The 25,962-nt window shown below is 38.5% G+C and overlaps 1 pseudogene; it reads left to right on the forward strand.

The window, feature by feature from the left end:
• Positions 1-1,689: 1,689 nt before the first annotated feature.
• On the forward strand, positions 1,690-25,962 carry LOC141434259 (organic cation transporter protein-like; annotated as a pseudogene).

The following is a 25,962-nucleotide window of genomic DNA, read 5'->3' on the forward strand; positions in this document are numbered from 1 at the left end:
ACCGGGGTGAGTAATAAGCATAAATAAGTAATGTAATAAACTAACTTGTCACGCGATAACTGCTTTCTCGTTTAATTAGAGTTCTGGGCTTAAGAGGCAGACCCTTATGAGATCACTTTGTCCGTCTCTGTCTGTCCGACAGTCAAGATCATTTTTCTCAGGAACACACGGAGGGATCAAGCTCAAATTAATATCAAATACTCAGGTCTGCTGCCCCTTGAAGCTGTGAAAAAATTAAGCCGACAGCTAGGCATTGGAACTCCAAGACAGACAACGTAACCTGGCCATGTTTGGACTAAAAGGTGTTAAAAGACGTCTAGTCTAGGAGGTTAGTTCTGACCTCGGGGGACTCTAGAGCTGGGTTATCTCGCGCAAAGGATTGGGCTAACCACCGGAAGAGGTAAATGCGGCCGCGTCTTGGGGTCGATGCCAGTGACGTCTCGACGACGTGATTTCCGCCTTATATTTAAGTAGGGGTTTTTTTGTTTATTTTAAGCTAGGTTAGTAAAAAAAATAGTTTTTATTGTTATTTGATTATAAATATATTATAACCTGACTTATTAGAATAGTCTTAGGGTGTATTTTGGTAAACGACAGTATCTGTATGATGATAGAGCAAACAGGTTTACCATGCGGTTCATCATTAAAGCGTTTTTAGTTTTTTACTATGATTAATTGTACTCTTTTGTTTTGTTGTTTTCTTTTTGTATTATTTTTGTGTTTTATGTACAATAAAGTATTTACATACATACATACATACATACATTATTTACAATAGAATGGAAGCGTTTTCCTGCGTATAAACTCAATAATAAACTACATGTGGTAAAATAAACCCGTGTGGTGTCGGGTGAGAATTACACCTCTCCATCTCTTCCGTGGATGTCGTAAGAGGCGACTGAGGATATAGGTTAAGGTATACCGTAGGCGACAGGCTAGCAACCTGTCACTATTGTACCTTTTTTGTCAAACTTTAAACCTAAAATTGCTAAAAGTGGCTCCGAAGCGGTAACGTTTCGTATGCTCTGCCTACCCCATTTGGGAATACAGGCGTGAGTTTTGTGTGTGTGTGTAATAAACTACATTAACGCGGTTTTATTCAAAGAATTACTCTCTACGTAAATCAATAGTGGCAACAAAGTAGAAAGCGATAAAAGAGACTCAGTTCAAACATACTAATGATGGTGACTCGATATACGAGTAACTCATGAATAATAAAATAAAGTGCAACAACAATATATTTGTCACCTATTAACTTTCATTTCCTTGAGCTCAGTAGATGCAGTTTATCTCCTGTTAAGCACAACTATCTAATAAAACAATTAAACTAACTTTCTAATGTGACATCGCAGAGCATCAGCTCCAGGTTGCAGCTTCAGGTTTCAACCTTCAAAGCTAAAGACCTGAAATTTGACTCATGTACACCTTGTTGATCATGACTGATGTGTGCTAAGGACAAAATTCCTCAAAATTCGCAACTTCTTCTAGAGGTAGTAAAAAAACTATTTAAAATGTATAGGGGAAGAAAAACGATTTCATATCTTCGGATTCTTTCTTAGGATTCGCAGCTAGGTAAGTCGTACACTAATGATTTAATAAACAAATTAATTATCTTTAATGATTTTCCACTAACAATTAGTATGTAAGTTAATTACCATAAATTATTAGAATCTCTGCGAACGTCCAGTGCCCTTTGTGACAGTGTCGCGATATCGTCTCCGACGGTGCAAAGAACATTTACTATATTTGTGATTCATCATATTAATATATTGTTTAGTTCTTTATAAAATGACTGTAACTCCCCCTCTGTACGCATTTATATTATTTGTTTTTCTACACAAATTAGAATGCGTGTGACCGCGTAAGGAATAACGCTAATTGTGTATACAAATTTCGAAAATTCCGCAACGGAGACGTGAGCAAATGTGCTTACTTGCTTTTATTGTATTTGATTGTAATTCGTTTTAGTACGTGAAGTTGAGTGACTGTGTTTGTTGCAGTGAAGAAACGATGAAAAAAACATTGTACATCAATAAACTAAAGCCGCCCACGGAGAAGATTAAAATGGAAGTTAATCTAGAAGATGCGCTTGATTTAGCCGGTAAGTCTTGAAAAAGTCGACAAATTTTTGCTTAAGTACTGGGAAATCCTGAGACCGTATGTCTAAAGTCAAAAATAGTGCAAGTTGCATTACATTGCGGCGCTCGATTGACCACTACAAACTCGTTGGCTTTACGGCCTCGCAATGTAATGCAACTTGCACGATTTTTCTTGCTCGGCTTAACGCTCGGCCGCTCGTAATAGTTTCACCATCTCTTTTTATCCTCATCTTATACCGTGTGATAGAAAGAATTGGTGAAAACGATTGTAATTCCGAGTGCATTAGAGATAAATACCCCTAGAGACATGCTGGAGACAGTATTGGTCAGGACCAACTCTAACTAACTCAGTGAATTATATTCTAGTATTTCGTAGCAGTAATTATTAAGGTCACCAACCCGACAGATACCATCAAATCTGTCACCACGATTCCCATAGTAGACGCTCGACAAGTGGCAAGTAGAGACCGGTGGAGAAGGATTACGATTACGAAGGTAGCGACCGCAATGAGGGCTATCGCGTATGAATTCGCCGCTAGAGGCGCTAGTGTAGCGTGAGGTCTCCGAAATGTCAAATCTCATAATTTTTGGGTGAGCTACGCGGGTTTATTTATAATTAAAATAATTTTGTGAATATTTTGCATTACCTGCAATTAATAATGGTAATTATGCATTACGGGCAATGAATGTCTGTGTTTTGAGACAGTTTTGTCTTTCGGAAACTTTTGTCCACCCTTTTTTTCCGAACAAAACGGGACTACGCAACACCGTGGTTGCTCGATATTTTTATGGTACGGTTTTAAGGTGTATTAAATATGATTTTAATCTCAACTTTGTTTTCACGCCCGTAATACTTAACAGACTTTGAAAGCCACACTTAAAAACCTCACGCAACAGTGGCGCCATCTAGAAAGACAAAAAACGATAGCCCTCATTACGGGCCACCCTTCATGACCACGACCAGTCTATCAAGAGTGATCGACATTTTAGAAGAGAGAATTAATGAAATTAGGTCTTAAATTATCTAAGGAAATTAGTGTTCTTTTTGTTTAGTTTTCCCTTTATTTTTATTCGACTGTATGGAAAACGAGCAAGTGGGTCTCCTGATGGTAAGAGATCACCACCGGGGGACCAGGGGGATTGCAGATGCGTTGCCAACCTAGAGGCCTAAGATGGGATACCTCAAGTACCAGTAATTTCACCGCCTGTCTTACTCTCCACGCCGAAACACAACATTGCAAGCACTGCTGCTTCACGGCAGGATTAGCGAGCAATATGGTGGTAGCAATTCGGGCGGACCTGGCACAAGGTCCAACCACCTGCAAAACCCTTATACCTTAAAGCTTGTGTTATGGGTACTCGACAACTAATAAACATACCTACTTAAACATAATATTATTATAAACACCCAAGACTCGCGAACGAACATTCGTATTTTTCATACAAATACCTGTCCCGCCCGGGATTCAAACCTACCCCGTAATAATAATTCCCGTGTAGATAAAAGTTTAAAACCTATAAGCACTCTTTAAGTTATCGACTCTAAATCGAATCAGGCAATGTTGGGGCCAGAGGGCAAAGTTAAACCAGTTTACGGTATAGTGCCATTAACTGCTATAGTATTATAGCATTATGTTAATTAAGTGTCAAGGAACTGGAAGACAAATAGTAATTTGGGAAGAATATTGAGATCATAGATCCTCAGTATGGACAATAACGCCCCTGGACATAGTTCCCGTGGGAGCGAGCGTTAAACGATAGGCTTGAGTCGGTCCTGAACTAAGAACTAAAAAGAATGAATTCCCATCGCGGACCGAAAAGAACTAGTTCCTCGTAAACGATCTTAATCGGTCTCGGTCTCGGTCCGCGCTCCTTTGGCTCCGGAGCTAAAATGGAGCGGGAGCTGGGAGTGAGCGAGTGAACGAGGAAACGAATAGGTAAAGAGCGGAGCGGATGGCATGGCGCGGTGCTCGGTCAATGTGAACGAGACAAATAGTATTATTTCAAAGCGTATCCTGCTCATGTGCGAGAGAGACGCATTTATTTTACACTAGCTTTTACCCGCGGCTTCGCTCGCGTTAAATTTGGGGTAACAATCAACATAAATTTACTTTCTGCGATTCTTTTTTTCGTGTTTTCATGGAAATATAAATTCAGAAAGACGTTGTTTTAGACAGATGGTGCACATTTTGGAATTTGAAAATCAACCTACATACGTAATTAATCATTCATAATTCGTACCAACTCTGAAACCCTGTTTCGCTGAAACGTTAAAGACGTTAAAGTACTACGCGTTTCTTTTGCTGGCGACTTCCTACGCGGGACATGAATTACTGTTATGATCTATTTTAATATTCTTAATTGTCGATGAGACATATTGTAGCTTTCTATTATTGAAAGAATTTTGAAAATCTGCCCCGAAATTGAATTCACTTATTTCTATTCTGCGGAAATTATGCATTTAAAAAAAAGAAGTCTGTCCATCAGGGATATTGTAGCTTTCTATATTGGTAATAGAATTATTTAAATCAGCTCAGTAGTTTCAGAGATTACCCCCAACAAACAAACAAAATTGAGATATTTTCCTATTCCATGGGATTTTCTAAAAATCTTTCCCTAGTTCACCTCTGTATTACTTTAGGTCCATCTATGCCAATTTCAAGTCTCTACTGCACCAGTAGTATTTTAGCTCATGCATGTCTGTCAGCATCCCAGCCAGCATGTAACGTATCAGAGTTAGTATAATCTATAAATAATCAACCCTGAAGTTGAATTCACTTATTTGCTACCCGCGGGAATTTATTACGTATCCCCAGAAAAAAGAGCGAAAGCGTATGCCTTAATCGGGATAATGTAGCTCCCAATGGTGTAAATATATTTATAAATCATACCCCATTTTGAATTTACTTATTTCGATTCTTGCGGGCTTTTTGCTATCTCTCTGTAGAAAAGCAGCCTATCGGTCAAATCAGTAGATAGAGAGAAGAGAAAGAAATTTTAAAAAGAATGGCATCCGAAGATTGCATTTAGTTTTTTCTATCCATGGGATTTTGTAATTTCCCGAAAGAAAGAAGACCTTTGTCATTTGAGATAGTCATGTCAATAATATGTAAGAATTTTTTTAATCAGCCCGAAATTGAATCAATTTATTTCTATCCGCGGGATTTTGCATTATCCATGGATAAAAAGTAACATATGTCAATCAAGGATAGTGTAGCTTACGAACGGTGAAAAATTTTTAAAAATCGGCTCAATAGTTTCAGAAATTCGACTACAAACAAAGAAGCGAAAAAAGTTTAGATATTTCCCTATCCCGTGGGAATTTCGAAAAAATCCTTCTTAGTGCGCGTCTACATCTATTAAGGGAATATATTCCAAATTTCAAGTAAATAACCCCAGCGGTTTGGGCTGTGCGTTGATCTATAAGTCAGTCAGTCAGTCAGTCAGTTTCTTCTTTTATATATATATAGAGAAGATAGATTGTACATTGTCCGCTTGTTTGATGATACCACAGAACCATGCTTAGAAACCGGTTAAACGAAACTACGACAACAAATGAATATTTGATTGTTTTCATCTTGATTACAACGTTATATTTTTATTATACTCCTTATTTTTTAACATTCCGATCTTTAGCTCCCAGTTCAGTTCATGAACGAGTCTAAACTCGCTCCCTTCCCTTTCCTTTTCCCTGTTTCGGTCGGAGCCGCTCCTCGGAGCTAAAAGAACAAAAGGAACTAAAAGACTGAACTAGTTCATTTGACCGATTGACCGAGATCGGAAGCAGCTAATATCTCTGAGATGTTATTGTGTTAACTACGAGTAGGTATGTGTGTTAAGGGTAGGCCATACTGAAACCAGCGCTGCGGCTTGTTGTATGGCCGCTGAGTAGGTATGGCCTTTTTTACCCTACTGCCGAAGGAGGGTTATGTTTTTCGAGCGTAATGTATGTATGTATGTATGTATGTATGTATGTAAGTATGTATGTATGTATGTATGTATGTATGTGGGTATGTATGTCCATTTCTTTGGTCCTGGTAACATGTGAGGTATCATTGGATTCGTCATAACTGTCGGAGTGACATAGGGTATATAGTATTTCAATATGGCGTCTGCGAAAAAAATATGGCGAAGGAATAAAAAAAAATCTTTTGTATTGTAACAATATGGGAATCAAGTAAAAGCTAATAGCCCATTCTAAATATATGGGTTATAATACTTTTAATCTACTATTTTCACAGAAATATCAAAAAGTATAAAATAAAAAACATTAAATTTAAAAAATCAAAAACCCGACTGCCTTAAAAACTAAAGGAGAGAATAAGTCTAGTGGTCTAGAACTCTGTTCAAGAAGCTCATTTAAGGTTCAACAGTCGGGACCCATTCAAATCGTAACCAGCTCAAAAAGTCTTCGTAATGGGTCCCGACTGTTGAACCTCTTGACAGAGTTCTAGACCACTAGACTTATTTTCTTCCTTTTAGTTTGTTTGTTTGTTTGTTTGTTTATACTCTTTATTGTACAAAAAGGAAAAACAAAAAGGTTACATAAATAAAAGTTGTGTTAAGTACAAAGGCGGACTTATCCCTGCAGGGATCTCTGCCAGTCAACCTTTGAGTGGTAGAGGAGCAATCCAAAAAACAAGGATCGACAAATAGAGCAAAACATTTGAATAAATATAAATGCATATATAAACCTCAAATACCTAACTATATACAATAAATATAGTTTTTAAGGCAGTCGGGTTTTACTTCTTTCGGCACAATGTTTATTTTATTTTCTTACTTGGTGCCTAATATTATAAGATTGTCTGTGTTTTTTAGCTGTAATTTAGGTAAATAAATGTATTATTTCTTTCTTTCTTACTTACTCTTAAATTACCTATGAGATGAACAGCTATTGAACAAGAATTTCAAAGCACTAATCATCGAGTTACAGGTTATAGAAATTCTATGTCACCAAATTTCGACTAAAACATAAATACAATGCAGTGTGATACCGGCAGCCTGGCTTTTTTAAGGGAGGTTAAAATAACGTATATCTGTAACTTAACCATGGCATTAATTTGGCAGAAAAGCACAGAACCAATCTTGGTAAATTTTGTCCCCTGAATCGTATAATGAGAACATAATAATTCTTCGTGTCAGCCCCTAACTCACTAACCGCACACTCTCTCTCTCTCTCTCTCACACACACACACACACACACACACACACACACACACACACACACACACACACACACACAGGTTTTTTTTTTTTTTTGTTCATTCCGCTTTAGTTTTGTTAAATTGTATTGGTGTTTACATTCATTTTACTTTAAGTTCCACTTCGCGTCTACTAGGTATTGCAGATATGTATGATAATCTTTTAAATAGCATAGTGCACTCCAAGGCCCCAAGATACAGGCTCTGCCTAGTTTGGGGTCTGCCAGATATTACTTTGTATGTTGCTGATGTGTATGATTTTTGGAAATAAATTATTATTATTATTATAATGAAATCGAAACACATGACATTGATATTTTCAACGATTCATACGCGTCATTCAGGCAAAAACTGTTGAATCATTTCAAAGGCGACAATAACTAGCACTGGTTATGAGTAGGTACTTAAATTTTTCTTTTCTTTGATTTAATGTAAAATTTAACTTAATGTAATCTAAAATACTATTTAATCTATTCACATATACGTTGAGCGCTGTATATACCTATTGTTAGTGTTACATATAGTATAAGAACCATTGTAAATCTAATGTAATTTCCTGTGTAAACACTGTTGGTATAACAATAAATAAATAAATTAATAAATTAATCTAATTATAAACTCAAATTCAGACTTTGTTAACTTTCCAACAATTTTTTTATTGCCAACAATTTTTTACATTTTGCTAGGCCTTTGTTGTAGAATACCGTTTGCATCTGTCTGTCTACATCATTGCAATTATTTACCATCAGGCTCTCTGATTCTGATTGATGCTTCATATAAAGATTTTATTCAGCCTGCCCTGTTGGTAATGTATTATTTAAACGTATTTTTTTTTTTTAGTTTTTTGTATTTTTATTTCAATTCCAAATTTTTTGTTACTTTCACCAATTCCTAAAAGGGTCGGCTCTCCATCAGGTGTCCCGTCTGCTCGTTTGCCCCTCGTTTTATAAAAAAAAATCTTTGTCCAGCGGTGGTGTAGCGGTATAGCACGCGGCACGGAATGCCGAGGACCTGGGTTCGATTCCCCGCGCTGGTCTTATTTTTCTGGTTTTTCTATGCATCTATATAGCCTAGCCCTCTGGGTTGTGGCAGAATATCAGTGTTTTGCTCCTATGAGCAATGTTGACCACTGAGCCATGACCCTTTTGCACTACTGCAGCGCACACAAACAATTGAAAATTGTTTACATTTAAGTTAGGACTGTTCTTTTTTTTCTTATTTATGTAATTTTGATTGTGTGTGTTTGCAGTAACAAATAAACGTTTTATCTATCTATCTATCTATCTATATTTCAGTTCGTATTTTCGATATTATTTATTTAAACATAAAAGAACGAAATACGAGCCCGGGGTTGAACCCACGATCTTGAGAGACTAGGATAGGTCAGTGGTGTGACTAGTTCAGTGGTGTGTTAGGACATCGTGACTTTTACATAAGTACATTTTACAATTCAGTACACATGCAGATGAAATGACAACGCAAGTTCACAACAAAAAGTACAGTCAGCAAAAAAATACAAAAAACATTTTTCGCAAGGTGCTGGCAAATATCAGCTGTTCCACTGCACCCTGATGCTGGCCACGCTGTCTGCAGCTCTCATCGAGATGATCGGAAGCGCCTTCATTTTGCCAGCTGCAGCCTGTGACCTGGACTTGCCTGACAGCCTGAAGGGGATACTCATCTCTATGCCTAATATAGGTTTGTATTGGAAACTAGCTTTTTAGCATCTGCAAAGAACTTTTTAGCATATGCGAAGAACTTTCGTGATTTTCACTCATATTAAATGTTGTAAGATTAGTTGTTTCTGAACGCATTTTGTTGGGTTTTTCTTATCTGTAGAGCGTTCGAGGCTGTATGTGTTCTGCTTGAGGATGTACGTTGGTTTTTCAATTAAAACTACTTGATTATGCTATGAAGATCAGTTTATTATCTTATTCCCATCATAACAGTAAATACAAACAATCGGGACTTATCGCGCTAAACACACGAGTACAATACAGCGGCTGAGGTCACAAGTAGACTGAATAGTACTAGGAGTGGCATGTCTGCTTAGCAGCCCGAGTCCTTAGAATTAACGCTTTTTCGCAAAGACTATACAAAAACTACCTCCATACCAAAGGAGATTAACCACTTTTGATGGAAGTCGGATAATTTGATGCAAAATTCAAATTTAAAATTCAAAATTCAAATCATTTATTCAGTAAATAGGCCGCAATGGGCACTTTTACACGTCATTTTTTAAACTACCAGCGCTTTCGGAAAGACCATCATTGCCAAGAAGAATGCGCCGCAAGAAACTTGGCAGAAAGTCATTATTTCAACATAAAATAATTACAAATAAAATACTTAAAAACTACAGTACACAATTAAATAAATAAAAAATACTTACAAAAAAAAATAATAATACAGGGGTGTATGGGGTCCCTTAGTTACAAAACTAAACACTAACTATTATCTACGTTCAGTAGAAGTGTAGACTGCTTCCACCGTCATAAATTTAAAAAAAATCTGAAATTTACATTTCAGGTCAAGTAACCATTAACTTAACTTAATTAACTGCCCTAACTAAGGCTCCGTTTCCACCAGAGATGTGCGAGGATGTGTTGCGAGGAATGTGTTTGTCATGAACCAATAGAAATGCTTCATTTACTTATCCTCGCTCCGCTCAGCTGTTTCCACTAGAGCTGTGCTGTGCGAGGAGAGGTAAATGAAGCGTTTCTATTGGTTCATGAAAAACACATTCGTCGCACATCTTTGGTGGAAACGCATTCTAAATACACAGTGTATCATGCTCCTTGGGTTAACACTAGACTGAATACTAAATCGCTTTAAGATCTAATCCCAGGCAGAAGTCAAAATATTTTTTTTTATTTATTCGATTGGATGGCACACGAGCAAGTGGGTCTCCTGATGGTAAGAGATCACCACCGCCCATAAACATCTGCAACACCAGGAGTATTGCAGACGCGTTGCCAACCTAGAGGCCTAAGATGGGATACCTCAAGTGCCAGTAATTTCACCGGCGGTCTTACTCTCCACGCCGAAACACAACAGTGCAAGCACTGCTGCTTCACGGCAGGATTAGCGAGCAAGATGGTGATAGCAATCCGGGCGGACCTTGCACAAGGTCCTACCACCTGCAAATTTTAATTAATTTATTTATTTGTTCCGTTAAAAGTATTATCAGTAGAACTAATCGTCATTTAGTTAATTCAATAGTAATCTTTAATTTTGAAAATAATGTTTTCTAGACCGTAAAGAAAGGAAATCATTAGAGGTATTTTAATTTATGGGCAGCACTACTCGTAAGCCCTATCGATCGCCTTATCGATCTTCTTTCATTTAAATCGGTGAATCGGTACAAACGCGAATGTACTTAACAGACAGACAGTACTTCTGTATTTATAAAATGAGTAATGAGCTTTTATTAGTGAGTTCGTTTGCGCGCGACGGATAATTTATAATTATCCTTTTAGCCTTTAGGTGTGAGTATCAAATATCTAAACACTCATAAACTTTCTCGTTTATAATACTCGCATCAGCAGGATGATTGTTATTCCATCACCAGGCGTAATCCTAACCGCACCGTTCTGGGGCCGGGCGGCGGACTCGCTGGGGCGCAAACCGGTGCTGCTGTGCTCGGCTGCTGCGTCAGGAGTCCTGGGCTTCGCAGCTTCCGTCATGCCCAACCTGGTGACGTTTGCACTGTGCAAGCTGGCGGCTTCTTTGTTGTAAGTTTTCTTTTTGTTGAGGCTTTGAACTCTCCAGGTGATCATGTCAGTTTCTCATACAAGGGACAGATCAAAGAAGTGGTAAATGTAAATGGCTCTGTCAGATGTCGGCTCTGAGAGCCAACAATTGACCTGGCCAATTGATCTGACGATTTTCTCGCTGACTGTACATTTTATCAAAAATCATCACTCAAAAAGTTAGTAAAGGTCTCCTAAGAGCATTTTCGCGTAGCAGCAAGGGATCTAGTAGCTGCCCTTGCTGCCCCATCTCAACTTTCCACCCTGTATACGTACTACTACAGGTCACAGACCTCAGAATGGAAGGGCTTGGGCCGTAGATCCCAGTGCCCGGTACGGATTGGGCCATCACACACACCATTGAATCTCTTCGCTGGCGTACGTGTGCAGCGAGGCTACTCCGAAATTCGAAAACCGAAGTTCGTGTCTTTCGTCCCTCTGATGCTTAAACTATTTAATACGAGAGTAAGAGGAACGGTACGATACGAAATTCGATTTTCGAATTTCGGAGTAGCCCCTCAGGTCCTCACTATGTTTTCCTTCACAGTAAAGCGTAAATTTTTAGTAAATTTCAAATCTAACTCAGAAGCGAGCTGGAACTCGAAGGCAACGGGTAAAAGTAACGAAAACGCATGTGCGTTGCCGGTACCGAATGCATAAAATCACGCCCCTTTCCCGACGGGGTATAGGCAGAGACAACATCCTTCCACTTGCTTCGATTCTGGCATACAACTCTCGCCTGTGACTACAACTGCCTTATTTTCAGTCTGTCGTGCCCCTCGTCCCTGGGTTGGGCGTACGCCAGCGAGATGCTCCCGCAAAAGAGGCGGGACTTGGCGCTCCTCATCATGAACGGATTCCTGACGACCTCCTCCACGCTCAGCCCATGTAAGCCACATTCAATGCAGCAATGAGGGCTATCGTTTTTTGTCTTTCTAGATGGCGCCACTATTGCGTGAGGTTTTTAAGTGTTTCAAAGTCTGTTATTACGGGCGTGAAAACAAAGTTTAGAATAAAATCATATTTAATACACCTTAAAATCGTACCATAAATATCGAGCAACCACAGTGGTTCGGAAAAAGGGAGGACAAAAGTTTCCGAAAGACAAAACTGTCTCAAACCACAGACATTCATTGCCCCGTAACGCATAATTGCCATAATTAATTTCAGGTAATGCAAAATATTCACAAAACTATTCTAATTGTAAATAAACCCGCGTAGCTCACCCAAAAATTATGAGATTTGACTTTTCGGAAACCTCACACTACACTAGTGCCTCTAGCTGCGAATTCATACGCGATAGCCCTCATTGTGATTTGTGATAGCTACTCGCCTTTCCTTATCAGTGGTGACATACGTCATGAACAAAACGATCATAATATTATTTGCTTTTATTTGCGTAATTTTGCTCAACGACGTCTTAAATTTTCGGATGGTTATATGGACTCGCTGTTATTAACGTACACCTATGCAAGCGATCAAGATTTGCGGGAGATTAGGGAGCCCCGATGGACCAATTGGCAGGAAACTTGCCGCGTATAGGCAGAACATAAATATGAGTTCGAATTCCAAACAAAACACCCGATTTTTTTTTGTTTTTAAAATATTAGATAACGATCATAAACGGCTAAACGTTAAAAACATATTTATTTGCTTGCAGCTACTAAGAGTAAATATTATGAGTAAGTCCGTAGATGTAAACAGGTTCAATTATCTTTGCCCGAGAGATTTAACCTTAGATAATTTAAGATTTGACAGTACATCCTAATCTATATTAATTTATTCATAAGGTTAGTTCACCTTGTGACACCACAGTTATCATGTTATCAAAACAATAACGGGTTTGAATAAGCACATTATGAAAATGACTAAATTAATGTGAAATATAAACTACAATAATAATGAAGATATGTTTTATTAGCCTTTAACCATACTAGACCCAGAAAATTAATGGAAATTCAGGGTTTTTGTAAATTCCCGTGTGAATTCCTAAAAATTAAATCGTGAATTTCATTAACATCGAACACCCATCTGGGTTATATTTTATTCCGAATTTGCTAATTCCGATTTTTAAAACTCCGATTTTCACAATTGAAATTGAATTTCAATATCGTTTTTTTTTAATATCCGACTTTTAAAACTCCGAAGAATGAAAAGCACGAAATGTTATTGGCCCGAAGTACAGTATTCCGATTATCAATTTTCCGAAATTATATCGTTAATTCGGAAATATGACATTCGGCAAAATAAACTTCGTGGTTTTAATAATCGGAATCTTGATTTCGAATCTCGAATTAATATCAATCAATTTAGATAAATTGACCTGCATACTTAGGTTAGGTTAGGTTAGGTTAAAATTGCGACATTGCTTCGCGCCATAGCCGTGCGGAATAGGAGCTCCGCGAAGCGGAGCTCCGTCGACCTTATGTCACATTGCTGAAAATCAATAACAGTAAATACTGTTTTAGGCCAATCTAACCTACATAGCTTAAGTTAATTAGTCGGAATTTATTATTGATCGCTGTATGATATTCGGAATTTAGAAAATTGGTATTTTAGTAATCGGAATTCGTATTTTTGACATTTTGGGTTATTATTGAGTCGGGCTTCTTATTGTTTGGTTCATTAAAATTCGGAATTTTAAAAATCGTAATTTTAAACATTAGGTATTTTTAATTTTCGGATTTACAAAAAATTGCAATATTCATATTAGGAGTTTTAAAACATTCGGAATTATAAAAATCGATATTTTGAAGTTCGTGATTCCGACTTTCCGAATTCGTTTTTCGTATTATGTAGTTTACCCATTGCATCCAACAACCAACCAAACGCAACCAAAAGCAACCTGCGCCGAATTTCATGTCTTATCCTAGGGGTTGAAATTTAAACTCGCACTTGTCCAGAGATTTTCACTAGCGACATTTGCATTCCAGTGCTAGCTTGGGGCATTCTCCCCTTCGATTGGACCCAGATCGGAATCCAGGTGCACCCCTGGCGTTTCCTGACTGCAGCCTATGCCTTGCCTCTCCTCCTAGTGGCCGTTTGGCTGACCCAGGCGAAGGAAAGCCCCAAGTTCCTCATGACGAAGGGCAAACAGCAGGAGGCTTTGGCAGTGCTGGGCCATATCTACGCCAGGAACCATGGAGCACCGGTTGATGCTTACCCTGTGAGTAAATTTACCATTGGTGTTCGATCGAACTTTCGATTTTTGCGAGTTAATCACTAGATGGCGTAAATATTCTGTTTAACGTATTTTATTTTATTTTATAAATTAAAATGTGGATATTTTTATAAAGTAATATATTTACCGGTAATAGTGTGAAATTTGTAATGCATTCTTCTAAGTTTTAGACGTATTTTAATTTAAAAAATACTTTTATTTGGCTTCATAAAAGTTAAGTTAAAAATGTCACTATAAGCATTGCCCTGAATTCTATTTTCGTTTCCGTCGAAATTAATACACAAACCAAAATTCGGTTTCGATTGCGGAATACTAGTTTCGGTTGTACATTCCTTTAGCATATCCGTCGATTTTACCCAACACAACAAAACGAAATGCTAAAGCCAAGCATCGAACTCGGGTTTTCCTAAATCCAGGACGCTTGCTGCAACCACGTTCACTTCCACGGCGAATTTTCCCAATGTGTTCCCAAGATAATTACCTACTATATTTTTTTTATATGACAGGGGATAAACGGGCAGGCGGGTCACATGATGAAAAGCAATCACCGCCACCCATTAGCTAAATCTTTAGTCGCCGAACAGTTTTTGACTCGTTCTTTCCATCGTGATTTCCATGTTCAGGTGACAGCATTAAAGAAATCCAACGGGAAATCAGACCATGCTTCAGAAGAAGGCTCCAGTTGCGAGCTGGCGCCCATCAGGAGGTCAGAGACGGCGTGTGCGCTGCTCCGACCGCCGCACCTCAAGTGGCTGGCGCTGACCGGCTTTCTCATGTTCGGTCTGTTTTCTTTGTAAGTATGTAAATGAAGAAGAGGGTATCACTTCATTTATTTTCTGTTTGAAGGTAGCTACTCGTATGAGAGTTGATGACAGATGACAGCTGTTTGATCTGTCACAGAGCGACCTGTCAGAAAAAGTGCAGGTAATGTAATTAGCGTTTACTTAAAATTGTACTTGAAGCACAGAATAAGTAATAGTACAAGTACAGAAGTTTCACTGCCGTACAAAAGTGACGTTTAGGCATAAGAATCGTGCCTACTGTATGCTTCTCTGTCTATCGCATAACTCGTGTTCACTCGCACGCGTTGAGTCGCACTGAATCGCCTCAACGTTGGGGAGGCCCGGTATGTACTTGTAGCTCGGCGGCGGAATGGCCTAGTGACACCCCCCTGCTTGAAGTGAAATTACTGTGGTGGAATATTAGCTTTAATGTTGTTTCTCTTTTGAGGTAAGAATTGTTATTTAGTTAGTTTTATAAACTAAGATATGTGTTAAGTATTAGTGAATAATAAAACCCCACTCTTGTCAGAGCAACTCAGTCTAGTTTTATTTCACCGCTTCAGAGAATTTAAGAAAGCTGGGTGGAATACACATTATAAGTATACACGCAAAAAATAATGCTCACTGTATTGGGTACCGCAGGTTCCTCAATAATGAAACAAATATGATACTTGGGTATATACCTACACCACAAGAAAAAACACTATCTAACAGATTTATACCAGATAGATCGTCGATGATACTCCAATGTCGCGTGACCAACAAAAATAGCAAATTTAAGATTTTGCGTCTGCTATAATATAAACGCCAAAGTATTTTAACTTTAACACTGCAGTATATTTTTACTATATATATTTTAGTTTTAGCATTGCAATATCATCAACGATTTTCAAATATTGTAAATTGACTCTTTATAAGGGGCCGTTTAACGCCTTTCCGCTGTACGGGTGTTTTCGTAACAACTGTATATACGAATAGTATGATTTGGTAGTAACCTGAGCCACTAAAGGGCTGTTTCACCACCCATTGGTTAATTTTATTTGATGGATAAATTTAACAAAATAACAAAACAAATAGAGACTGCATCACATTTATCCGTCAAATAAATTTATTCAACGGATGGTGAAACAGGAGGTAAATATATTTTTGCATGTAATTTTCAGATTAAATGGCCTGTTTCTATTCGCGCCTGACACAATCAACAAGGTGATGCAAGGTTCCGGCGAGGAAGACGGCACTATTTGTATCATAATGAACCAGGCGGTTAACGAGGTAAATGTTATTTAAGGGGCTACCCGAAGTTGTCATCGATTTTTGACAAGTTTTGAATCGTATCTCCTACTTTTGCACTACAGATAGAATTATAAACCAAACGGCTATCGATTCTCCAATCTTTTATCTCTATTTTTATATACCGGATTTTGAAAAAAATGAATACTTAAATTTGTGTGATTTTTTAAACATAGTCTGAAAAACACTTATTTCGTATCTCTATTGACGTGAAAGATCTAACATTATACGAAATCTACATATTTGGGTTTGTCTTTGACGTCTCTAAAAACTGGTCGATGGTTTTCATTTGAAACTAATAACAAAACACAACAAAACATAACAAAAGTTATGGCCAGAAAACCAGTTTTTCGGCCTAAAACTGTTCAAATTTGATGCCAAATATCTCAAAAACAATGAACTTTGAAGTAAATATGAGATACTATATTGTTTAAAGCCGTTGTTGTTTATATAATAAGCTACAAAAATCATTTTTTCTAATGATTTTAGTAATGAATTCAGATTGAAGGTCACTGGGGCGTGGGATCCCCTCAATGCTTCAGTTAGGTTCTACGCTAGCTGGCGCGCGTGCACTGAGCGGCGCGGGCGCGGGTGGGCCTGCAGGTAAAATCCGTTGCACGCGACGCGCGCAGTTAGCGCTGCTCGTACTACTTTTCAATAGGGCGTCCACCGGTCCACCCGCCCCTTGCGGTGTACTGCCGTTTCGGCAAAATATTTTTCGCCAAATTTCGCAGTAGTTTCATTTCCCAAACGAATCTTTCATCATCATCATCATCCCAGCCTATATACGTCCCACTGCTGGGCACAGGCCTCCTCTCAGAACAAGAGGGCTTGGCTATAGTTCCACGCGGGCCCAGTGCGGATTGGGAACTTCACACGCACCATTGAATTGCTTCGCAGGTTTGTGCAGGTTTCCTCACGATGTTTTCTTCACCGCAAAGCTCGTGGTAAATTTCAAATCTAATTCCGCACATGAATTTGGAAAAACTCAGAGGTGCGAGCCGGGGTTTGAACCCACGACCCTCTGTTTTGAGAGGCGATAGGTCAAACCACTAGGCCACCACGGCTTTAAACGAATCTTTAGCATACTTAAATTTCGCATTTTATTCATTTAGTCGGATTTATCATTTGGCATAGTTTTACTTTGTCAAGTTTATTACGACAAACGTTTATTAAGCAAACGTTTTGTTTTGGCTTATATTATATTCCAAAATAAATGTTTGTTCAAAATGACACTTCTCACACGAACCATCCTCAGAAACCAACTGCTACCAAAAAACTAGTTAGGTTAGAACTGCTTCCCCCACAGAAACGAACTGCTATGAGAAAAGTAGGTTAGGTAGGTTACAAACTGCGTCCCCCACAGAAACGAACTGCTACCAGAAGAGTAGGTTATAAGCCAATATTTTGGGATAATCGCCGTGGTAGCTAATGGTTTGACCTATCGCCTCTCCAGCAGAGGGTCGTGGGTTCAAACCCCGGCTCGCACCTCTGAGTTTTTCGAAATTCATGTGCGGAATTACATTTTTGAAATTTACACGAGCTATGCGGTGAAGGAAAACATCGTGAGGAAACCTGCACAAACCTGCAAAGCAATTCAATGTGCGTGTGAAGTTCCCAATCCGCACTGGGCCTGCGTGGGAACTATGGCCCAAGCCCTCTTGTTCTGAGAGGAGGCCTGTGCCCAGCAGTGGGACGTATATAGGCTGGGATGAATATTTTGGGAAGAGTACGTTATACCAAACGATACATTTAACTAAACAATACTTGGTAATATGAAACAGGACGAAGTAATTATTTATGAAACAATAATTTGCCAAAAAAAATTCTTAACTATAAAATTGCGATATTTAACAAATGATTTTTTGTCAAATGATAATTTGAGTAAAATATTTTGGGATGTGATACTTTGGGAAAAGTTTTTTGCCCATACATTAGTGATATCCGTACTTACCGCGTCAGCTAGCGTAGCAGTGGCGTAGCGTTTTTTTTATTTGATCTCATCTATCCATCTGTTTGAGAGCTACGATGATTCAGACAGGCAAGACATTGGCGTCAAACTTACGGCACACCTCCTTTTGCGTCCGGAGTTAAAAAAAGACTATTTTTTTTTAACTTCTCTAACAATAATCTTTTTTTTCCAGACAGTCTCCCCGGATTGTGTGGACAGTATATCCCAGGACACGTTCATCATCATGGCGGTGACGACAGTGGTTTATGGGTTGGCAGTCATGGCGGTCAGTCTGATCCCCATATCGAAGAAAACTCTGCTTGTGGGCATGTACTTCTGTGTTGGCACCAACTGCCTGCTGTCTGGACTGCTGAAGAACAGGTGAAGACACGCCTAGAATATTCTTTATTGATGGTGTTCAAAGACTCACATTTGGAACGCCACGGTGGATGTCAATTTGCCAATGAACCACAAAAAATTACTTTGCCCACCCACGGTCTTACGATAGCCAGGACCGTCTTTCACCTATTAGAGGCCCTGGGCACAATATGCTGCATTCGGTACCTAAGCCTGATTTTCAGGCGGGTAGAGTTGCTATCGGTTATCGTTTGGAAATTGAGTAGGGATTAGGGGGCCCCAATGCATTGCGGGGACCTGGGCACATGCCCAGTGTGCCCAGCGGGAACAGGGGCCTGAAGATAGCTACATCTATGCAACAAATGTGTCTTCATGGAGTCTCTCCACCCCCAAACTGTAAAGAACACACACAAACCGAACTTTACTATCACCACCACCACACTACGCTGGTGCGTTTTAAACTCAACCAGAGCTCATTTTCAAAACAACAGTTGTTACTCACTGTAGTTCATCATGCCACCGGGTGCTACACTCTCGGTAGTGTTGCTCTGAGAATGAACTCTGGTTGAGTTCGAAACGTTCAGCGAAGTGTGCTGGTGGTGATAGTTGGATTTATGTGTACTCTTACAGTATGGGAGGTGGAGGAGCTGCATGAAAAAATAATGGTGATCAAAGTAGTGAGAAATTATTTATAGATCATTGATTATGGACCTCCGTAAAGTAACGCCTAATTAAAAAATTAGACAATTTGTTTTATCAATGAGTTCTGAGCATAAACTAGGAAGTACAAAATTCGAACTTCCTATCTTGCCATCTCGCTGACGCTTATCTATCTATCTAAACCATTAAACGAGCAATTCTACTTGTATATACATACATATTGTATTGTATTTGTTATCATTTTTCAATAATAGATACTTACCCCTTATTCATAAACGACAATCAACCTATTTTAGTTAAAATGCCGCTAAAATTCGTTGTCCTTATCTGTCACTTCGACATTTGTATTTGTTAGAAAGGACAAAGCATTTGTTAGTTAACATAGGCTTGTTAAGTTTTATGAATAAGGGGGTTAGGCTGTAAGTTGTACTGAACATGATATGGATTTTTTTATTATTATTTTCGACTGGTTGGCAAACGAGCAAGTGGGTCTCCTGATGATAAGAGATCACCACTGCCCATAGACACTCGCAACACCAGGGGATTGCAGATGCGTTGCCAACCTAGAGGCCTAAGATGGGATACCTCAAGTGCAGTAATTTCACCGGCTGTCGTACTCTCCACGCCGAAACACACAGTGCAAGCACTGCTGCTTCACGGCAGGATAGCGAGCAAGATGGTGGTAGTAATCCGGGCGGATCTTGCACAAGGTCCTACCACCTGCAAAATGCGATAAGTAAATCTTAATCTTGAAATAAGATTTTGTTATTATTATTATAATTGTATTGTATTGTAAAACTCTTACAATGCACGTGCTCGGAAAGTGCCTCTTGACGTGGGTCAACATATCCATAGAAATTAGTGATTCCTGCACGCATCCACAAGTGTGCAGTAAAGTTGTATGGATTTACTTACCGCACTTGTGCGGTAAAGTAACTTTTTAAATTGCCAAATTATGTCCAAACTATTGTTAAAAAAATAAATCTAAAGAGTCGGTAAAGTTAGGCTTTGAACAAATAAGAAAACGTTTGATGCAACCAACTGAATATTTACTGATAAGATAATACAGATTAATCGCGACAGAAAAGAGAACGTTAATTTTTTTTTCATGTAAACTCGTATTTTAATTCCGTCTAAAGTTATGAAAAAAAGGAAATAAATTCTTGAGTCCAATTCGGACCGTGCGACGTCAAGCGCGCGCACTCGAAAGTTAACCAATGAGCTTCCAGTGCGCGCGCACGACGTAGCACGAACCAATCATGGTTACCCGTTCGCGCCTGTCATGAAACCCCGCCAAAGTAATGTCCATAAGTTCAGTCCGGTGAATTAATTTTTGATGAGTTAATTAAACTGAAGAGTTTAAATGATGAATTCATATCTGACTTTACGCCGCCTTACGTCCTTCACGAAGCACATATTGTCAGTGACAAACTCAATGCTGAACAAAATACGTGAACTATAATATACATAACTAAGTTAATAAACATCTTAAATTGATAGAATAATCTACTTCTACACACATGGATATTATAACATCTACCGGTATGTCTTATTCTTATTTATTTGCTTTTTATCTATTAGAATTAGTGAACCAATTTTGATTAATTTACAGTTCCAAGCTAAAAAATCTCAGATTTACGGTAACTTTTGTAACAGCTGGTAGATTAGATACATAATACATAATACTTGATGATAATTAACTATTACACGGATTTATTCACGGGTTGCACTGATATTTAGCATTATAGGAGCGTGCAGGAGATAAGGACTAGCAATATAAGTGTGGAAAATGTCAAGCAAAAGGGCTAATAATTAATCATAAAAAATCACGATACTAAAACAAAGTCTCCTTTACCTATCATTAGTAGCTGTAGCTGTTCTAATCTTCTGAGTCAATGATTGTTATGAAAGTTGGTTTAATAAAGTGTATACGTTAAACGATTTTGGTTTGGCGTGCATATCGGTATGTATATCTACTGCCTGCTACTGTAGTAAAAGGAGTATGGCAAATAAATGATGTAGTCACTGCCTCGATTTTTTTCCTCGCTTAATGCATTGTAAAACGTTGTATGATATACGTGTCAAAAGTAGGAAATTCCCAACTCGTGCCGGCTCAAAACACTCGCTTCGCTCGTGTTTCAAGTTCTCGCCACTCGTTGGGAATTGCCTACTTTCCGCACTTGTATCATAAATAACTATTATTGTACATACGGTCGTGGCCTTTAATACGAGAAACAAAATAAACAGATCGTCCTCGTCAAACAAACAACATTAGTTCAGCGACTTTTAAAAATAATGGAGTCCTTGAAATTTTCTTTTCATACAATTAAACACTGTTATCAATGTACGCCATCCTAGAACACAACTGACGTCGCCTGTCACGCTACAAACATCAAACATTTTGCTTTACATTGCTTCTTCGAATAAACTTAAAAGTGTAATAAAAAATATTTTTTTATAAACTCGCTGAACTAATGTTGTTCAGTTTGGGAGTATCTTTTAATTTATTAAGGCCACACCCGGTATAAACACATGGAAAATAACAGAACACAGGATAATAAGATGTCATGTACAAAGGCGAACATATCCCTAAAGGGATCTCTTCCAGTTAACCTTTGAACCATTGTTTGAATTTTTTTTGGGGATCTCGGAAACGGCTCCAACGATTTCGATAAAATTTGGAATTGGTATGTAGGGGTTCTTGGGGGTGAAAAACTCGATCTAGCTTGGCCTTATCTCTAGGAAAATCGCTATCGAGTATTAGCCCGAGCGAAGCTCGTTCGCCCAGGTACTATTATTTAACACGAGAGTGAGAGGAACGGTACGGTACCCTGGTTTCTGTATAAAATAGAAATATTAAATGTATTTATCTACATGCATATCATAACTTCCCTATTATATGTTCAGAAACGACTATCAAATGGCCTTTATTAAGAAACCTGGTATCTCGGGTGCATCTTAATGTTCACATTAAAGTACAGTGCATCTTAATGTTTACATTAAAATCGGTAATACTTTTTTAACAATGCATATCTACATATTATAGAAAACTTATGACATGCATGTAGATAATAATTATTATTCAAAGTCAAAAGTCAAAGTCAAAGTCAAATACAGGCCATATCTGAACATATTATAAAAAACTTATGATATGCATGTAGATAAAGTTATGTATGCGGCTATACATAATTAGGCATTATGCACCAGCCACATAAATAACTATTAAATGTTTCAGACGGTGGCCGGCATTATGATGTCGGCTCTTCAAATCACTGCGCTGGGCATCGGTCCACTGACAGCTTATGCAGTGCAGCTATTCCCCACTACTTTGAGGTAAAATTGAACCAGGCCGTATTACCTGTACCACCACCATGAGTTTACAGTGACCGTACTTGATAGCGACGGCGTAATTATTTGTATAGAAAAAATTAGGGACACTTTTTTCTTCGTTTAATCAGTAGTTCCCAAACTTATTTTTCTCGTGGACCACTTTCAAAATTTTACTGGTTTCGGTGGACCCCTGCTGCTACATTTCTACCACATTCTTAAAGTCGCCAAAAAATAAAAATTGTGTCGCTGTGTCTGAACCAGCATTAAGCATTTGTCGGGCGGATAGCGCTTTGCAAGTCTGTACATGTACACGAAATTTTTACGTAATATCGAATACGCAAGTTTGGACAAGTAACAGTCGCTTGCCTTATTAAATATTATCTGCTTAGTTAGGTACTTAAAAAATGTAGGTAGACCCTTATTAAAAACTATGCTTACATTTTTGCTCTTTACTATCAAAAGCAGATAAATTCGTGAGACCCATTAACATCTTATGGACCCCCATTTTTGTTCACGCCTACGTAGACCCCAGAAAGTCTCCTGGTGGACCCCTGGGGGTCCACCTGGACCACTTTGGGAATCACTGGTTTAATCAATAGTAGGTACTCGTGATTCTGAGTAAGGAGAAGCCAGAATTACCTAATTCTGAAAAAAAAAGGTTTGTTGCATCAAAGTCAAAATGCCCACCAAACTTTTTTGGCGCTCGCGAGCAATCAAATGACAGTTTTTGTATGCAAAATCTGTCATTTGATTCCGAGCCTGCTTTGATTGCGAGCTGAACGGCCTCAGAGGCCATATTGTCTAATCCACGGGCGCTCGCAATCGCATTCAGCATCTCTTTCTACCCTCATCCTGTTTGCAGAGCGAATGCGCAAGCAGCTCCTTCGACTACTGGTGTGGTGTTTTTCGTAAATAAAAGATAAACGGCAATTGCACTTGTATTATTCATAATACGATATATTTTGAACATGAAACTACCGTGAGACTCGCTTCATTAAATAACCCATATTTTAATGACCCGGATAACTCACGTTAAATCGAGTTTAGAGTTTTATATTACAATTATTTTGATGGTCTTATTTTTCAAGTAATAAACTTAGATTCATTTGCTATAAAATATTTACACACGTACGTAATACAGGCAGGAAACTATGACAGAAAGGTAAGAGCAAGATGAAACCAGAGACAACAATAGAGTAGCTAGTAGTCTTTTCGCAGAATTGTTTGCCAAATGTTTCATTTGCCAACTCTCAATTTTCTCCGAAACAAAAAAAAAGCTTTTGTTCTTAGTAGTACATAGTAGGTTAGGTTAGTTTTGTTTTATGAAAGTTTCGAAAAATTGTACCTAGTTTCAGAGAAAATCCTGAGTTGGTAAATGAAACAGTTTGGCAAATGAAAAATTTGGGAAACGTAAGTTGGGTAAAGGCAGAGAACCTTTATAATTATCTTCAACACATAACACCGTGTGACAGAAAGAATTGGTGAAAACGTGATTCCAAGTGTAAAAGTGTTAACCCCCGACATTGCTGACATTGTCATTCCAAAGTTCAATATCTCAAAAACAGCCGTGTTTGAACCGATTTTAATGAAACGGCTAAAAACCACCGCTGAAAACCTTTTGTTTGCTTTTACCTGAAAAAACTGCATTATAATCGGTTCATTCCTTAATATATTTTTATTATTATAAGTGTTTATATAAAAGGTATATTAGGTACAATAAAATTGAATAAGCTAAAACTATAATAAATCTAAAACTTGACCCTGCGGCATGGTACCAAAGATCTGGCAGCATTTCCCCGCTGGATCGCAAGACTGATGCGTTGAGCGAGGAAACTGCCAGCTGTTTGGTCTCCTGTGGTATCGGTTCATTTGTTCGTATAACTTTGATTTTGTTGTAACCAGGGGCACGGCAGTGGGGCGCGGTGCTAATGTTCGGCCGGCTCGGCTCGTGGTGGGCGCGAACGCGGCCGGCGCGCTGCTCGCCGTCGCCTGCGCAGCTGCCTTCTACGGCTTTGCTGCTCTGCTGTTCTGTAAGTGGAAATTTTCACTTTAAATGATGCTAAAAAATTTTTTCATGAGCAGATGACCCTGGCTGCAGCGTCAGCTGGTTTTTCATATGAACGAAATGTCATTGAAAGAAATTGAAACAATCATGCAAAGTTTCTTGTGTGTGCCATAACTTTTGAAGAGTTCCTTCTGCGAAGACGATCCTGACGGGACTACCTGGATGTTACTGCCAGATTATTATTACCATTAGAGGTTTATTCTCACCAGGATTTACATAAGTAGATACTATGCCGAAGTAGCGTCTTTAATAAGTAGCGCCATAAGATTTAAGTGCATACTTTATTCAATCGAGTGTAGTGGCTACCCCCGTTTTAGTGGTTAATTTTTAGCCTATAACCTAGCGGGAATTTTTTGACAGATTAGTAAAGTTTGCATCAAAATTCGCTCAGCTGTTTTCACGTGATGCGCGTTCAAATAAAGAGACAAATAGATAAACAGATAAATAGACAAACATAACAAAATTCTAAAAACTGTTCTAACGTTTTTTCGAATATCTTCCATGTATTACAGACTTTCGACCCTCTTCAGCTTTATTATACTTATGTATGGAAGAAAGATAAAATCAGCTTTTATGAAATAAGATGGTCTGGCTTCACTGGCTCTTGGTCTATAATAATCGTTGGTAACACTAATTATATTTGTTCACAGTATGCGCAGCTCTAAGTCTCCTGCTGCCAGGGAACAGGTCGGCTCCGAGTGAGGTGCAGTCGGAAGCCGAGACCTGAGGGAAATCTGACCGTCTTTTCCAAGACTAATTGAAATAGCATTTATATACAGGGACAAAATAGGCTAGATTTTTGAAAAATTATTATTAATTCCATCTGTTTGTTAGATTATTATATTTTTTCTTTTTTTGACTAAACAATAATAATCTAACTTGGAAAATTTGTAAAACACTCGGCGTTGTCATTTTAAAGTTTTTCGTCAGGCAAAATATCGCTAGATAGATGGCGTTGGTATCGTGAGGTCTGCTTTCCATTTCTGTCACGCTTGTGATTGGATAAAATATCTAAACGAGTTAATCGCAAGTAAGACTGAAACGTCAAATGGATCCCACGGTACCAAAAGGCATCTACCAATATTTCGCCTCTTGAAGAACCCTCATTAAAACTATTTTAATGAAACTTTCAGCTAAAAAACTGCATCAAGGTGGTAGGACCTTGTGCAAGGTCCGTCCGATTGCTGCCACCATCTTGCTCGCTAATCCTGCCGTGAAGCAGAAGTGCTTGCACTGGTGTGTTTCGGCGTGGAGAGTAAGACAGCCGGTGAAATTACTGGCACTTGAGGTATCC

This window comes from Choristoneura fumiferana, chromosome 13, assembly GCF_025370935.1.
Source record: "Choristoneura fumiferana chromosome 13, NRCan_CFum_1, whole genome shotgun sequence".
Taxonomy (NCBI): Eukaryota; Metazoa; Arthropoda; class Insecta; order Lepidoptera; family Tortricidae; genus Choristoneura; species Choristoneura fumiferana.